Genomic DNA, 16,182 nt, shown 5'->3' with positions numbered 1-16,182 from the left:
CACCTCTCCATGCCATGCATCGTCGTACCCGGTACACCACTGCCTTGGGCACTGAAGTGTGCAAAGTTCCAATCTGTCTTCTGGAGCAGCCTGGCCTGTTCCGAGCCACACCCCCAGCAAGGCCAGCCTCAAGTATCCAGTGGATACAGCTCTCTGGATTTGTCTGGCGGGTAGGCTACTGCAGGGGCTGCCGCCCAGGGCTGCTTCAGCTCCTCAGGCAGGTAGAACAGCAGGCGGGGCTGGGTGCATAACCTGGGGACTGCCTGTGTATAATATGGTGTTCCCACAATGTCCAAATGGCAGAATGTCCTGTTTCACAGAACATACAGTGGACATTAAGTGACGAATGACTGTATTTATATACAAAGCTCATCTTCATGGATTTTTGGTTGTTTCCATTGTTTATTATTCTCTGAAATTTTTAGACTTAAAATTTAATGGAAGGGTAAAAAAAAGTTTTACCTTAATACGAACTTCATTGGCCTTGGAGGGTGCAACCTCCACTTCCTCAATGGAAACAGGCTTTTTTAGCTCCCAGAGCACAGCTGCTTTGCATTTTATTACCTGGAAAATAGAACAGGAAGATGATAACAGTCCCCCCCTACTCTTGAAGTCAGGGATTATGTCTTTTCATCTTAGTATGTGCAGCATCTAGCCCCATGTCTGTACAATAACTGCTCCATAAAAATGAAAACCTCTGATCCGCAAAGAAAAAACAGAAAAAAAAATTTTTTTTAACATGTAAAACAAGTGTGACCATAATACCTCACAAGGTTTTTTCTCCTTTTCAAAACGGATTGAGAGTTTCACATAACTAACAGCATAACAATACTCTAAGTAATCTAAAAGCATTTTTTTATTGCACCAGCTGCAATGTTCTCTCTCCAAAAGGGTGTGGAGCCTTCTTAGCTCCTGCAGCATTGTTCTCTCTCTTCTTCTCTTTCTCTGCAGAAATGGTCTTCACCCTGCAAGATGGCAGTGGGTAAGGCTGCCTGGCACTTTTGGTTTGCAACTTTCTTCCTTGCTCCTTATCTCGGTCATAGTGGGCCCGGCAGGCTAGTTGCACTAGCAGAGAGATTCTTATGTAAATTTTTTTTCAGCCTGTAACAAACATATAGTTTAGAGTCCAGATGTCAGACATGCATATCTTTATTTTAATAAAGAGTTTCTTTTAGTTGTTTTGTGATGTATATGGCCATCGGTGGGCTACATGCTTAAAAACATTAGGTAATCCTTGCCAAAATGATATATAAGCTCTGATGTAAAAATGCTTCTGGGAGGACTCCATAAAGGACAGCCTGTGTTGCTGTTGGCCCCCCCCACTGGTTGGTGTCACCTCCTAATAAAACTTTGTCTTTCTTTCTGACTTGGGTATGTTTCATTGGTTTGACTGCTCCAGGGCACGGACCCCAATCATTAACACAAGGAAAGAAACAGAATTAACCATAATAAGACAAAGAGATAAATTTGAATATATTATTTTGGGCCATTCTTACATTACAGTTTTTCTCTAACGATGTTTATGGCTGGTATTTACTAATGCTGTCCTGAAATTGTCCCACAAATGCTGGCTTGTACATGAAGTTGTAAGTTACCATTATTTCATTGACAGAATAAGTCATGTCTCTTCACATAAAATCAATTGCCCTCTTGCTCAATCCTTTGTTGAAGCCAAACAATCTGATTTTATGATAAAAGCTACCCACTTGCCTCCCTGTCTAGGGCAGATTCTCCTTTTCTCTGTTTGCCTGCTCTCCTCTTACTTTGGGTGTCTCTTCCCACACTTTTGTGTGATTCTCATTTTCTTCACACATTTGCAGCCTTGTATTGTTAGACAGTTTATGCATAGGAAGCCCATCCAGATTAGAATTGAGGCAAAAAGTACAGTTTAAAGCTTTAAAGCTCGAGAATGAAAATACACACATTCACATACGGGTATATATATACGTGTGTGTGTGTGTGTGTGTATATATAATTTAAAAACAGCCGAGCAGTGTGTTTGAATTTTTGGATAGGACAGCTTATCCAGAGATGTCCTTAAAAGTTAAGAGAGTATTTTCAGTGACGGAGAATGTACTTTGAAACCTGTCTTCCTTGTTGCAAATCCAAGGGTCAGGTGTCAGGATGGAGGCTTCTCCTTACTCATGTGGCTTCAGGGCCTGACATACCCAAGATCGGCAAGTAAGATGGCAGACTGCTGGCTCACAGGCTATGGAGGCTAATGAATCCCAAGATTGGCAGGCAATACAGCAGACTAGTGGCTCAAGTCCCCAGAGCTGGAGGTAAGGTGATGATGAGTCAGATGCAGGATCCGGATTCAGCAAAAGCCAGTAAGCTTTACCCAGACATGCACATATATTGGGTACAGTCCACATCCCCTTACAACTGATTGCCTGATCGCATCAGATCATATCATGGAGGTGATTACATTATATCACAAAGTGGAGGATAAGTACATCATTACATAATGGCCAAAACACATCATTACATAACTGCCAAACCACTAAGAATCATGGCCCAGGCTAGTTGACGTATAACCTTAACTACTACAGCTATCATGTGGCACAAATGATTAACATGATCGGCTGCTAATTGAAAGGTTGGTGGCTTCAGTCTACCCAGAAGCACCAAGGAAGAAAGACCTGGCAATCTACTTCTAAAAAATCAGCCATTAAAAATCTTATGAAGCAAAGTTATACTCCAGCACACATGGAGTCACAATGAATTGGAATTGACTTGATGGCAACTGGCATCATGTGTCAGACATATTGTGGCCTTGCTAGGTGGTCTATATACCTTACAGTTATGCTACCAGGGTACTGTTGTTGGGTTATTGACCTTATTTTACAGATGAGTAATTTTTACACAAAGTTGGCTTTGTAGAGAATTAAGATCAATCCAGTCTTATCTTTTCACTACCCTTTGGTATCCAAACACCTTAACAAAAGGTAAATAACAACAAAAGAACAGTAACAATAACAGTGACTGGTGTTTATTGAGTTCTTTTCATGTACCAGGCACTATTCTAAGTATTTTACAGAGTTAATTAAAGTCTCAAAACCACTTTATGAGGTAGATATTATTACTAATACCCAATTAACATTTGAGGAAAATAAAATACAGAAAGGCTAAACATATCTGCAGTGTTTTCACAAAGCTAAAAGTTATTGACAGTGCACCTCAGGAATAAGGATTGATGTTCCATTTCATCATTTATTATTTTCATTAATACAATTAATTTACTCTTTTGCTTTATGAACTCTATTTTGTCTTTTAAACTGAGTTATGGCATGTTCGATTTTTCCCTTTTCTCACTATTTCTCATTTGAAATGTAACATTCCATTGTAAGTGCTGATTAATGTTTAAGGAAAATAAGTAGACTTGGAATAAGGAAACTGACCATTGGCCACTTATGTGATTCCCAAAGAATCTTACTGATGCAGGCCTATGGAGTCACAGAGCGTCTGTGCAGAAACTTCAGAATATTTAAATTGGGTTTTCCTATGAAGATATTTGAAACCCTGGTGGCATAGTGGTTAAGTGCCACAACTGCTAACCAAAAGGTTAGCAGTTCGGATCTATCAGGGACTCCTTGGAAACTCCTTGGAAACTATGAGTTGGAATCTACTTGGTGGCAACGGGTTTGTTTGTTTTTTTATGAAGGTATTACACTACGTGATCCACTTCTAACATGACAGCGCTTTGCAATTAAATGACATGAATTGATTATACTGAATGACTCTATGCATTTCTCTGCACCTGTGAAAACATTGAGGAAATAAGCATGAATCTATGGAAGACTTGGAACCAAATATCTCTCTTCCTAGTGCTAAGAAGGGATTAAAATTATATCAGTATTAATTTTCTATAAATTCCATGCTGACATTTGTATGGAGAAGATACTGCTCCATGGATTTGCCATGGAAATTTTCTGAATTGTGCAATAGTGGACCCGTTATAGTCAGAACTTTCATATTGATTGATGTTAGTTTGCTTAATCTTGTTGATACTAATGCTTTAAGATAAACATGGCTTTGGTAAGAGATTTTATAGTAAGGTTCAAAGGAGCTTTCAAAGTTCTCTGAATCAAATTCCTCTCATAAAACTTTTGTGAGACTGAAATGTCTTATGTTCATAAAAACAATATTACAGAGAATAATGCTTTTTAAATTATGGTTTCTTAATATAAATATAACTTCTTGATTAAACACATTATATTTACAAACTAGTTATGATTAGCATGGAATAAACTATCACTGTAACTACTGAGGAGCCCTGGTGGTGCAGTGGCTGAGAGCTGGGCTGCTAACCAAAAGGCTGGCAGTTCAAATCCACCAGCCTCTCCTTGGAAACCCTGTGGGACAGTTCTACTCTGTTGTATTAGGTCGCTTTGTCAGAATCGATTCAAGAGTAACAAGTTTGGTATAGTTTGGGTAACTACTGAGCATTTATTTAATTGCTTAGGAAAGAAAGACTTCAATAGATACAGATGTCATGCCTTCCTATTACAGATATATAGGAATCGCCTACTTCCACTGTAGTTAAATATATACTGTATATGTAGCATATATAGAATATTGCATGCCGGTATATATTGTTTCTAAGTTAGATATAAATTTTAAATTATTCATTAAATACTGTATCCTTTTAATTTTTGTATTAATGAGAATATATTTCCAAAAGTAATTGTTTTACTGCTTACTTTTCCGGCTGTGCTGCTGGTGCTCATTTTGTTTCTGTTCTGTGCAGCTCAGGAAACCAGTGAATTCTTGCTGACTTCCCCCTACTGAAGCACACAAGCAGGTACAGTGGACAGATATTCTGTTTGCCTGAGTAATGCCCAATTCTACACATGTGATCTGGGATCTTTAAGCCACACCCATCAGTTTATTCCCAGGCCAAGTAAAATCAGAATTATTAAAGCACTTGGCTGCTACTTGAAATGTTTAGAAGTTTGAGTCACCCACAAGTACCATGGAAGAAAGGCTGGTGATCTACTGAAAAATCAGCCACTGAAAACCCTTTGGAGCACAGCTCTACTCTGTCACATATGGAGTCACCATGAGTCAGCTTCTACATCTACCAATGAGAGAGGTGAGAAAGGCCTTCGATTTTCTCACTATAGTCTTATCACTGTGGAATAGGCACTTACTCTAGAGAATGACACCTGCTCTGCTCTTTCTGTCTTCTGGAGAGCAGCACAAAGGAAGGGAATCTGACCACTTTTCAGATGGCCTGGGTGGTATCAAGGAAGCTCCTTGTCTCAATCAACGTGAAAGACTCATTAGATTGGTGTGTTTACCAGAGTAATGGGGCATGATAGGGTATCCGAAATAATTTGAATTCTTAATAAATTGATGGCTTATTTATGAGGCATGAATTTGCAAGAATTGAATGGCCACAATTTACTGAGTACCTACCATGTTTCCAGAACTCTACTAGAAGTTTTTCATATATTATCACATACAATGCTCAGAACAACCCCAAAAGGAAGGTACTATTATTATTCCCATCTTATGGATGAGGTAAGAGAAGCACAGAGATTATAGATCCCTTAATGTTCTTTCTTAGAGATGTCGGTTTCAATAACAAAAATATGCCCAGGACACTGTTAATAAGAGATTTATGGTATGAATATAACAGGCAACCACATAAGGTGTCAAAGCACAAGTAGGAATGGTGGCAGGGCCAGACATGCCTTGAACAATGACTGGAACATCAGGGACTAACAGGCTATCATATCTCTCTCTCTCTGGGGTCTCTCTGTCTCTCTTTCTCTAGTGTTCATGTACATGCTCATTCTCTTACTCTTTTCTTTTCAGAATAAACCTTGGTCTCAATTCTTCTCTCTTTTAACTAGAATCTCTCTGTCGCTCAGTTCAGATTTTTCAGGAAGAAGATAATATTGGATTGGACTAGGTTAAGTGGTCAGCCATAAAGCCATGCATTAAAACCAGGGGATTCCGGTTATTCAGGTGCAGAGAGTCACACCATTTCCGAGGCTCTCATGAAGCTGGTAAATAAGTGGCAGTGGCAGCATCCCAAGCCACCATCTGATTCAGAAGCTCGTATTCTTTCGGTTACTATAGAAAGGAATAGGGACAAACAGAGTTTGAGTAAGACATTCAGTGTCTCATTTCACCACAAAGGCAGTGTCCCATCCCCCACATTTTGTAGGACCTAAAAAAGAATGTTGTAATTGACAAGAGCTCAGAAATCACCCAGTCCCAATTTCTTATTTTACTGGCCAAAAGACTTGGCAAGGCAATATGGTCAATATTTACCTGACAGGCATTTGGAAGGGGAAAAGATGTAAGCTGCTTTCATGGGTGCTGTTTGTGGATTTAAGCAAAATGAAATCCTTGATAACTTCAGTTTGTTCTCCATTTACCATGATGTTGCTTATTGGTCCCTTTGTGAGAATTTCTGTTTTCTTTACGTTGAGGTGTAACCTTTACTGAAGGCTGTTAGCTTTGATCTTCATCAGCAAGTGCTTCAAGTCCTCTTCACTTTCAGCAAGCAAGGTAGTGTCATCTGTATATCGCAGGTCATTAAATGAGTCTTTGTCCAACCCTGATGCCCCATTCCTCTTAATATAGTCCACTTTCTGGGATTATGTGCTCTGTATACAAATTGAATAAGTACAGTGAAAGGATACAACCTTGATGCACACCCTTCCTGATTTTAAACCACGCACTATCCCCTCATTCTGCTTGAATGACTGCTTCTTGGTCTATGTATAGGTTCCAAATGACCACAATGAAGTGTTCTGGAATTCCCATTCTTTGCAATGTTATCCATAATTTGTTACGATTCACAGGGTCAAATGCCTTTGCATAGTCAGTAAAACACAGGTAAATATCTTTCTGGCGTTCTCTGCTTTCAGCCAAGATCCATCTAATGTTAGCAATGATATCATTTATTCCACGTTCTTTTCTAAACCTTTCTTGATTTTCTAGCAGTTCCCTGTTGATGTACTGCTGAAGCTGCTTTTGAACAGTCTTATAAAAATTTTACTTGTGTGTGATGTTGATGACATTGTTCAATAATTTCGAAATTCTGTTGAATCACTTTTCTTTGGAATGGGTACAAATATGGATCTCTTTAGTCAATTGGCCAGGTAGCTGTCTTTTCACTGTCTTTGTATAGACAAGTGAGCACCTCCGGCACTGTATCTGTTTGTTGAAACATCTTAATTGGTATTCTGTCCATTCCTGGAACCTTGTTTTTCACTAATGCCTTCAGTGCAACTTGGACTTCTTACTTCAATACCATCAGTTCTTGATAATCTGTTACTTTCTGAAATGGCTGAATGTCAATCAGTTCTCCCTAAGTCTTCTTTTGGTCCTTCCTGTGTTGTTCAATATTTTGCCTATGCAATCCTTTAGTATTGCAGTTCAAGGCTTGAATGTTTTCTTCAATTCTATCAGCTTAAGAAATACTGAGTGCATTCTTCCCTTTTTGTTGTCTAACTACAGATCTTTGCACATTTCATTATAATACTTTAACAAAAAGGAAAAACACTCTAGGTATATTTTCCAAGCTGGAAGAACTGAAGAAAACATTTAAGCCTCAAGTTGCAAAATTGAAGGGTTCTGTGGGGAATGTATTGAATGATGCAGGAAGTGCCAAAAGAAATGGAAGAAATACACACAGTTACTGTACTTAAAAGAGCTGGTCAATGTTCAACCATTTCAGGAGGTAGCATATGATCAAGAATTGATGATAGTGAAAGAAAAAGTCCAAGCTGCAAAAACTAGCCTCCAGAAATTTATGGAATACTAATTGAGATGTTTCAAAAATGGGTGCAGTGCTGGAGGTGCTCATTCATCTAAGTCAAGAAATTTGGGAGATGGCTACCTGGCCAGCTGACTGCAAGAGATCCATTTTTGTTCCCATTGCAAAGAAGGACGATTCAACAGAAGGTGGAAATTATCAAACAATATCTTTAATAGCACACACAGGTAAAATTTTTCTGAAGATCATTCAAAAGCTGTTGCAGCATTTCATGGACTGAATTTTTCCCCCCAAAATAGTTGTCAACTTGGTTAGGCCATGATTCCCAGTATTGTATGGTTGTCCTCCACTTTGTGATTCTAAGTTTATATTAAAGAAGATTAGGGTGGAATTGTAACACTCTTACTAAGGTCACATCCGTGATTCAGTGTAATGGGGGTTTCCCTGGAGTGTGGTCTACACCGCCTTTTATCTTACAAGAGATAAAGGGAAAGGAAAGCAAGCAGAGAGTGGTGACTTCATAGTACCAAGACAGCAGTACCAGGAGCACAGTGTGTCCCTTGGACCTGGGATTCCTGTGCAGAGAAACTCCTAGTCCAGGGAAGATTGATGACAAGGACCTTCTTCCAAAGCCGACAGAGAGAGAAAGGCTTCCCCCGGAGCTGACACCCTGAATTTGGACCTCTAGCCTACTATCATATTTCTTCTTATAGTATTTCTGTTATGGGAGCACTAGATGACTAATACACAGCAGTACATAAAAAGAGAACTGCCAGAATTTCAAGCCAGATTCAGAAGAGGATATGGAACAAACGATATCATTGCTAAGGTTAGATGGATCTTGGCTAAAAGTAGAGAATACCATAGAGATATTTACCTGTGTTTTATTGACTATGCAAAGGCATTCGACTGGATCATAACAGATTATGGATAACATTGCAAAGAACAGGAATTCCAGAAGACTTAATTGTGCTCATGAGGAACCTGTGCATAGATCAAAATGCAGTCATTTGAGCAGAATAAGGGTATGCTTCATTGTTTAAACTTAGGAAAGGAGTGCTTCAAGGTTGTATCCTTTCAATATACTTATTCAATCTGTATGCTGAGCAAAAAACTGAGAAGCTGGACTATATCAAGAGGAATGGGGCATCAGGATTGGGTGAAGACTCAGTAACAACCTGTGATATGCAGATGACCCTACCTTGCTTGTTGAAAGTGAAGAGGACTTGAAACACTTACTGATGAAGATCAAAGACCAGAGCCTTCAGTATGGATTACAACTCAAAGTAAAGAAAACAAAAACCCTCACAACTGGACCAATAAACAACATCATGTTAAAGGAGAAAAGATTGATTGTTGTCAAGGATTTCATTTTACTTGAATCACAAAGAAGGCTCATGGAAGCAGAAATCAAGCAACGTATTGTTCCTAAAATTTCAGGTGAGATTTCTTGGCTCTTCATTCCTGATTTAAATGGGCTAAAATGTTAGGTCAAATCCAGCAAGGTATAAGACCTAGATTTAAATTTTTAAGGATTTCTAAACAAGCAAAGGATGTGGGTAGAGTTGAGGGAGGGAAGATGAAAGGGAGACTTGCTTGGAATCAGAATGAAAAACTCAAAACATTCATTATTGTTTAATTACTCATTTGCTGTTTTTCTTTTATTCTTCACTGTATCTTCAGCACATAGCATAGGCTTGGCAAATAGTCCATCATCATCAAATGTGCATTGAATGAATAAATAAATTAAAGAATTTCTCAATGAACAATTCATCCCTGAAGGTGTGTTAATAGAAGCTGAGTGTTCATATAGCAGACATAAGGTGGAAAGGATTTGTGTCCTGGGTCGGAACCTAAATTTGTACCTGGAAACAACTCTAAAGTTCTTTGCAAGATTTTATGACTCCTGAGATGTCACCTCATTTATTTTACATCATTTCTCTAACCAGAGAACTAATATATAATTGACGAATATGCATAGAGTGGTTCTTAATGTTATTCCGAATTCTCAAATGTTTCTCTGAAATAAGGTTGATGTGGGTCTTTCCCTCGAAGGGGGCATTTATTTATTTATATTTTATTTTTATTGTGCTTTAAGTGAAAGTTTACAAATCAAGTCAGTCTCTCTTACACAAATTTATATACATCTTGCTATGTACTCCCAGAAACCCTGGTGACTTAGTGGTTAAGTGCTACAGCTGCTAACCAAAGGGTCAGCAGTTCAAATCTGCCAGGCGCTCCTTGGAAACTCTATGGGGCAGTTCTACTCTGTCCTATAGGGTTGTTATGAGTGGGAATCGACTCGATGGCACTGGGTATATACTCCTAGATGCTCTCTCCCTAATGAGACAACACACGCCTTCTCTCCACCCTGTACTCTCTGTGTCCATTCAGCCAGCTTCTGTCCCCCTGTGCCTTCTCATCTATCCTCCAGACAGGAGCTGTCCACATAGTCTCATGTATCTATTTACTTGAATCAAGAAGCTCACTACTCACCAGTATCATTTTCTATCTTATAGTCCAGTCCAATCACTGCCTGAAGAGTTGGCTTTGGGAATGCTTCCAGTCCTGGGCTAACAGAAGGTCTGGGGACCATGACCTCCAGGGTCCTTATAGTCTCAGTCAGACCATTAAGTCTGGTCTTTTTACGAGAATGTGAGGTCTGCATTCCACTGGTCTCCTGCTCCATCAGGGATTCTCTGTCGTGTTCCCTGTCAGAGCAGCCATTGGTTGTAGCCGGGCATCATCTAGCTCTTCTGGTCTCAGGCTGATGTAGTCTCTGATTTATGTGGCTCTTTCTGTCTCTTGGTCTCATACTTACTTTGTGTCCTTGGTGTTCTTCATTTTCCTTTGCTCCAGGTGGGTTGAGACCAATTGATGCATCTTAGATGGCCGTTTACTAGAGTTTAAGATCCCAGACACCACTCACCAAAGTGGGATGCAGAGTGTTTCTTAATAGAGTTTTTTATGCCAGTTGACCTAGATGTCCCCTGAAACCATGGTCCCAAGACCGACAACCTTGCTTCTCTGGCCTACAAAGCATTCAGTTTACTCAGGAAACTTCTTTGCTTTTGTTTAGTCCAGTTGTGCTGACCTCTCCTGTATTGTGTGTGTTCTTTCCCTTCACCTAAAATAGTTCTTGTCTACTATCTAATTAGTGAATACCCCTTCCATCCCTTCCTCCCCATCCTTGTAACCATCAAAGAATATTTTCTTCTGGATTTGAACTATTTCTTCAGTTCTTATAATAGTCGTCTCATACAATATTTGTCCTTTTGCAACTGACTAATTTCACTCATCATAATGCCTTCTAGATTCCTCCATGTTATGAAATGTTTCAGGGGTTCATCATTGTTCTTTATTGATACATAGCGTTCCATTGTGTTAGTATACTGTAATTTACCTATTGACCCTTCAATGGGCACCTTGGTTGTTTCCATCTTTTCGCTATTGTAAACAGTGCTGCAATTAACATGGGTATGCATGTATCTGTTCGTGTAAAGGCTCTTAGTTCTCTAGGATATATTCCAAGGAGTGGGATTGCTGGATCGTATGGTAGTTCTATTTCTGGCTTTTAAAGGAAGCACCAAATCGATTTCCAAAGTGGTTATACCATTTTACATTCCCACCAGCAGTGTATAAGCGTTCCAGTCTCCCTACAGCCTCTCGAACATTTATTATTTTGTGTTTTTTGGATTAATGCCAGCCTTGTTGGAGTGAGATGGAATCTCATGGTCATTTTGATTTGCATTTCTCTAATTTCTAATGATCATAAGCATGTCCCTCATGTGTCTGTTAGCTGCCTGAATGTCCTTTGGTGAAGTGCCTGTTCATATTCTTTGCCCATTTTTTAATTGGGTTGTCTTTTTGTGGTTGAGTTTTTGCAGTATCATGTAGATTTTAGAGATCAGATGCTGATCAGAAATGTCATAGCTAAAAAGTTTTCCCCAGTCTGTAGGTAATCCTTTTACTCTTTTGGTAAAGTCTTTTGATGAGTGCAAGTGTTTTATTTTTTTGGAGCTCCTAGTTATCTAGTTTCTCTTCTGGAGTTTGTGCATTATTAATAATGTTCTGTATACTGTTTATGCCACATATTAGGGCTTCCGGCCTTGTCCTTATTTTTCTTCCATGATCTTTATCGCTTTAGGTTTTATATTTAGGCCTTTGATCCATTTTGAGTTAATTTTTGTGCATGGTGTGAGGTATGGGTCTTGTTTCATTTTTTTGTAGTTGGATATCCATTTATGCCAGCACCATTTGTTAAAGAGACTGTCTTTTCCCCATTTCACTGATTTCGGGCATTTGTCAAATATCAGTTGCTCATCTCTGGATGGATTTATGTCTGGATTTTCAGTTCTGTTCCGTTGGTCTATGTATCTGTTGTATGAAGCATCTTTAGATAAAAGCTTTTCTTATGCTGGTGACAGAGAAAATATGGTAGGCTGTGTGAAAGATATTGAAGGTCCAAATAGCAATCTGTTTCTTATGAAACCACTGGGCAATGTTTGAAGAGTCATTTTTTCTGTTAATTATCAGTGTATAGGAGATCATCAAACAAAATACTCACGTTTTTCCAGCACAGTACAATTCCATGGCTTCGTGTATTTGATTTAAAGGTAGCTGATGGGTTATTAACGGATCTATATCAATTTTATTTTGTAGTTTATCAGTCCCTATTTGAGGAATACAGTCTCTAGTTTTATAATCTGCAAAACAAAAAGGATTATAAGATAATAAAAACAATACTTGAGAAATATCAAACCAACCAAAGGAAAAAAAAAAGATCAAATAAATCATGTAGATAGGTTAATGTACTTTTCTGCAAATTTGCCACTGAACATGGAACATAATTTATTTGTAGGTTAGAAGCCCTTGGCTGCTGTTCCTATGTGTTATGAGTTGACTTCTGTCTCCCAAAAAGACATGTTCAAGTCCTAACATCTATAACTTGACTTTATTTGAATATAGGGTTATTGCTGGTGTAAATAGTTGATGTGTGGTCATACTGGGGTAGAAAGGGCACAAATTCAATGTGACTGCCATCATTAAAAAAGAAGAAACACAAAGACAGAAACACAGAGGGAAGGAAGAGACAGGGATTGGATCTATGCTGCCCAAAGCCAAGGGACGCGTGGGGGTATTAGAGAGGTAAGTGAGGTTCTTCCCCTGGAGCCTACAGCAAGAGCTTGGCTCTGCCAGTACTCTGAATTCAGAGCTCTGTTGGCATAGTGGTTAAGAGTTTGGATGCTAACCAGAAAAGGTCAGAAGTTCAAATCTACCAGCCGTTCCTTGGAAACCTATGAGGTAGTTCTACTCTGTCCTACAGGGTCACTATGAGTAGGAACTGTCTTGAAGGCACTTAACAATAATAACACAACACACTTCAGAACCACGAGAGAATAAATTACTGTTGCTTTAAGCCATCCAAATTTGTGGTATTTTTATGGTAGCTCTAGGAAACAAAGACACTAAGTGTCCTTACACTCAGTTCTGTCACCCAGAGTTCCTTTGGAGGATTGGACCCTTAAAACTGGTAGTCTCCAGCTCCCCCTGCTGGGCTTATCATTGCACAATTGCTTCTTCCATTCTCTAGTCACACTTGGGCTTAACATTGCACCACCACTTCTAACCTGAGGAATGCATGGAGATGGGAATGTTAATTTCCTCAAGCTGTTGGTAAATACTGCTCAGAAATAAGAGCTTCTCTGAGAAGACAAAAGCAACTGCCACAGGTACCAGGGGAGTGCATATAATTTTCCAAAATCATTGCTGTTAACACAGAACAACAGACTTTGAATCCACTAGTGCAGAGTCCAAACTGACTCAATGATTCCAAACCCAAAAACTATTTTGCAGGAGACTCCACATTTAAAGAAAAATTTTTGAACTGAGTTAGGAAATAATACTGGAAACATTCCCTATCCTTGAGCATAGAGAATGTGACCCAGCTGGAGCTGGGTCCACAAGGATTCATAAGGGCGCATCAACTGGGCCCTGAGATAAAGACAATAACCCAGTCCCGTCGAGTCAATTCTGACTCATAGGGACCCTATAGGACAGAGTAGAATGGCCCCATAGAGTTTCCAAGGAGTGCCTGGTGGATTTGAACTGCCAACCCTTTGGTTAGCAGCCGTTGCATTTAACCACTATACCACCAGGGTTTCCAGATAAAGACAATAGATGGAACAATCTTGGAAATTATCTTTTAGGGAAGAAAAATAACTTTTAGGGAACTCCTCACGTAAAACCAATCAAACAGAACACGAAAGGCTTTTCACTCTTCTCCTATTAGCATTTAGTGAATAAAAATTTTTTGGACCAATGAAGAGCCTCCTGACTGAAACCTGTACCAATGATTTTTAAGAAAGATGATTCAAAATGTAGAATCACAGTTTCTAGCCAATCTGTGAAAAGGTGAAGCTTTCAATGGTTTTGCCCTTTGTAATGTTGATATGTACTGATGACTCTGTAACTTTTCTTTGACTCAGGCAGACATGACTGTGGCAGCATGTTTGTCCGTTTTCCCATTCTTGCCTATTCTGTAATATTCTCTGGACTTGGGCAGACATGGCTGTGGTAGCATTCTTGTCTGTTTTCCCACTTCTGTCTATTCTGTAATTTCCTTAGACTCTAAAAAAAAAAAAATTTTTTTTTTTTTTTTTTTTTCGGGCAGACATGGCTCTGGCAACATGCTTGTCCACTTCTCCACTTTTGTCTTTTTGAATATATCCTGAGTAAAGCTTGCTGTTTGCTTTACAAAACTTTGTGATGTCTTTTCCTCTACAACAGAACTAAAAAAACCCTAAGTAATAAGTTTATTTAAAATTGATTTACAAAATATGCCAACACACTGGAGCAAGAGTCATTGGGAATTATTACCATTATATCTCTTCCCCCAAGGAGAGCAGCTTTGACTTTAATCCTTCTGCCAAGTTAAGGGGATCTCAGGGAGAACAACTGTCTGGTCCCTTTTATTCACCAGCCTGCCTCCTAAGCTTGCAGCCTTCAGTGTTCTTCCAGAGAGAATCATCGGTGCCCCAAAGGTAAGCTAAGAATTTGATGGAGCCAATCCAACGATCATACAGAAACCGTAACTCACATGGCAGGAGTCCCAGGTGGCAACCTAATGATGGTAATAATGACCATAAGCACATTTTTATACATAATAGCTACCACCTTGCCACCTCTAAGGAATCTTGGAGGTCCTGAATTTTGAATCTCATTCTGTGTAGAAAAGCTACTTCAGCTTCAGCTTCAACCCTGCCAGTGATGGAGATCTCACTAGAGAACCAACATGGTTTAGTGTTAAAGAGCACAGCCTGTGCTAGCTGTGTGACTTCTGGCAAGTTACTTCACCTCCTATGCCTCAGTTTCCTCATTGGTGAAAAGAGGAATCATATGACCTATTCTGTAGTGTTGTGTTGAGTATTAAGTGATTAATCATTCTTAAAATACAGCAGTATGTGGCACACAGTAAGTACTGGGAGTTTATTAAATAAAACAGCACATTCTATTCTTTTCCTGACTTTCTCCACTGCCATGCCTCTCCGTCCTCCTCATCCATAGTAAAAAATCTATATATATGTCTATATATGTGGGTGTGCATATTTGTGTGTACGAAGATTCAAATTAAAAAAAAAGAAAATTCAAGTTTCAGTATAACTCTTCATATCTATTATGTTTTATTTCCTTTTCTGGTACTTACCTCTGCTTTCTCTCCCCTTTCCTCCCTCTTGCCTTATTTGTCTCCTTCTCATTACCTACATTACTACCACCACTTCCTTCATTCTTTGATCGGGTACCTTAGGTACACACTCATACATATTGAATGCAGATACATTCCCCCCTCTAAAATGTAAGATCCAAGAGGACAGCGACTATTTTATTCACTCTTTTATCCCTGGAGCTTAGCACAATGGTACATAGGTGCTTAGCAAACATTTTTTAAATGAACAAAAGGTTCTGATATCTGACACACACACAAATATCACATATGAAGCAAATAACTTTCCTATTTAAGTATAAAATACATATACATGAAGAAACAGATAGGAACAGAGGTAATGGAATACTAGTATTGTGGCCTTTTTCATTTTTAACCTCATTGTATACTATAATGAGGAGTCCCTGGGTGGTACAATAGTTGAACACTTGACTACTAGCTGAAAGTTTGGTTGTTTGAACCTGCCAATAGGTGCCTGATAGACAGGACTGGAAATCTGCTTCCAAAAGATCACAGTCTGGAAAATCCTATGCAGCAGTTCTACTGTCTCACATAGAGTTGCCATGAGTTGGAATCAACTTGATGGCAACTAACAGCAAAAATATAATAACACACCTCTAAGTATTCTTTTTTTTTTTTTTTAGAAAAAACATATTTTAGAGTGAATTTACATACTATTTTTAGATTTTGGGGTCCACAAGTGCAAAATATATTTTCAGGA

At 38.9% G+C, this 16,182-nt stretch overlaps 1 pseudogene; it reads right to left on the bottom strand.

The window, feature by feature from the left end:
• Positions 1-128: 128 nt before the first annotated feature.
• LOC126077543 (alcohol dehydrogenase 1-like) overlaps positions 129-16,182 on the bottom strand; it is a 30,757-nt pseudogene continuing 14,703 nt past the window's right edge.

Source organism: Elephas maximus, chromosome 5, assembly GCF_024166365.1.
Source record: "Elephas maximus indicus isolate mEleMax1 chromosome 5, mEleMax1 primary haplotype, whole genome shotgun sequence".
Taxonomy (NCBI): Eukaryota; Metazoa; Chordata; class Mammalia; order Proboscidea; family Elephantidae; genus Elephas; species Elephas maximus.
Note: the sequence above shows the minus strand (reverse complement) of the source record. Positions and strands in the feature narration are given on the sequence as shown.